Below are 2,311 nucleotides of genomic sequence, written 5' to 3'. Positions count from 1 at the left end.
TGTGTGTTATTATTATTAAACTTTTTAAGTTATTCAAGTTAATTTTGTTTGTTCAAGTTATTTTGTTAAAAGTTCAGTAGACTATTAAATAATTCCAGAAATCTCTTGAAAGCTCATTTTCTTATTTTTATTAGTTTATTTTGTTACTTTCTTGCTTCCTCTACTTCAGTGTGACTCTTCAAGAGTATTAGGCCACTTAGCTAGTATTTTAGTTGACTGGTGAAGAAGCATTCATTTCTAAATCCAATTTTGCCTTATGAAAAAGCATCTTTGGTATGTGTGTAAATAAAATTTCAGAAACAAAAAAGGCAAATTAAAAATTTAACACTAAGCCAGGCATGATGGAGCACCCCCTCTAATCCCAGCAACTCTGGAGGCTGAGGCAGGAGGATTACAAGTTCAGTTCAAGGCTAGCCTGGGAAACTTAGCAAGACCCTGCCTCAAAATAAAAATCAAAAGGGCTGGGGATGTAGTTTAGAGGTAAAGTGCCCCTGAGTACTATCCCATACATGCACCAAAAAAAAAAAAAAAAAAAGAAAAAAGAAAAAAGAAAAGAAAAAAAAAGAAAAAGAAAAAAGTTTAACCAGTACCTAGGTGGCACCTGGTATTGTAGAGATGATTGACATGCAGTCTTCATTCAGGTTTCTCCCTGAGCAGGGCAAGGAAAAGAAGGCTAGAAGTCAGATATAAAGAGAAACAGTGTTACTCAGCTTAAAGGAGAGAGGTTTTCAAGTTGGGGATGGAGGGATGGATATGGAGATGGCTCTTGAAGTTGTATGGAGCCTGAACAGGCAGCTATGGGTGGAAGATACCAGGGCTCAGACCCGAAAACCCAGTGGCCAGGCCTTGTTTAGTGGAGGTAAGCTGTGGGGTTGGTGAGGGTAGTAAGCACTTAGGAAAGATGAAGCTATTCTATTGCTTAAGCTTTTATCAGTGGCTGCAGAACTGTCTTCTAGTTTGGCCATCGTTTTAAGGCCACCTACTCCCTGGTTCTGCTTCTGATGCCTATCTGTGTCAACATTTCTGTCTTTGCATTTATTTTGGGCTTCAATTCCATCATAGATACAAACCATTCCTGTTTAGGACTTAACATGTGGCATTCTGATCTCAGCTAATCTCCATACAAAGAAAGAAAAGTAGATTTGACTCCTCCATTCATGAACCTCCCTCTAAACAAGTTTTAGGTTGCAAAAGAAAGTTTCTGGGGCTGAGAGCCCAGTGAACTCCCCCCTTGTTTTATTGACAGGCTGTTGTGCTTCCATCTCCAGAGCAGTCTGATTGGCAGTAGGTTCAAAAAGTTGTTCTGTGTCCAGAGTTTGCTAGCAACATACTGCTAGCATGCCCTCCCTCTCTCTCTCTCTCTCTCTCTCTCTCTCTCTCTCTCTCTCTCTCTCGATAATGTCCAAGGCAGTCTAGGTGATCCATGCCAAAGGGCTTGGTATGGCAGATCACTTCTTTTGCAAATAATCTCCCTTTTCTTCTTTGGGCAAAGATTCATTCTCATTTCCTTTACTTCTCCTACCTCAAACCCAGAGGCCTAAGCAGAGCAAAAGAAAAATGTGCTAGGTCTGAGAACCTCAGTCAGGTCACTCTGAAACCCAGCATAATGGTGGGTGGCAACTCGAGATGAGGACCTTTGTAGAGGTTTCACCTCTCCCACCTCCACTGGCTAGTTTGAGAATATTGACACTATTTAGAATCAAATTCTTTCCAGAATCAATTTTTTTCCAGGCCTAGTGGTGCACACATGTAATTCCAGTGATTCAGGAGGCTGAGGCAGGGGGATCACCAGTTCAAGTTCAGCCTGAACAACTTAGCAAGACCTTGTCTCAAAATAAAATCTAATAAAGGACTATGAACATAGCTCAGTGGTAGAGCACCCTTGGGTAAAGTGCCCAGTAAAAAAATATTAAACAATTGGAAAAATAAACTAGATTATATGATTTCACTCTTTATCTATAGCATTTGCGAAGATTGAAAGAAATAATGACCAACATTGGCAAGTGGGTGGGTAACCAGGCACTCTCACACATGAATGAGGGAGTGGCAGTATGCTCTGATGTGACCCTTCTGAAGGAAATTTGGCAATAACATATTTTACCTTTCAAGCATATTTGTGTATTCATTTAGGGCTAGTTCAAATATCTGGCTTGTTCATGTTGATCTCTGAAGATGTCCAATATTGATTTACCACTCACTGAGGGGTGGAAATGTATCATTCTATTCAGCCCAGTAACCAAATAAGCACTTTAAAAGTTCTTTTTAGAATGATTAGAACAATGATAAAGTAAATATTTTGTTACCTTATAAA

This window comes from Callospermophilus lateralis, chromosome 3, assembly GCF_048772815.1.
Source record: "Callospermophilus lateralis isolate mCalLat2 chromosome 3, mCalLat2.hap1, whole genome shotgun sequence".
NCBI classification, from domain to species: Eukaryota; Metazoa; Chordata; class Mammalia; order Rodentia; family Sciuridae; genus Callospermophilus; species Callospermophilus lateralis.
This window is presented reverse-complemented; position numbering follows the sequence as displayed.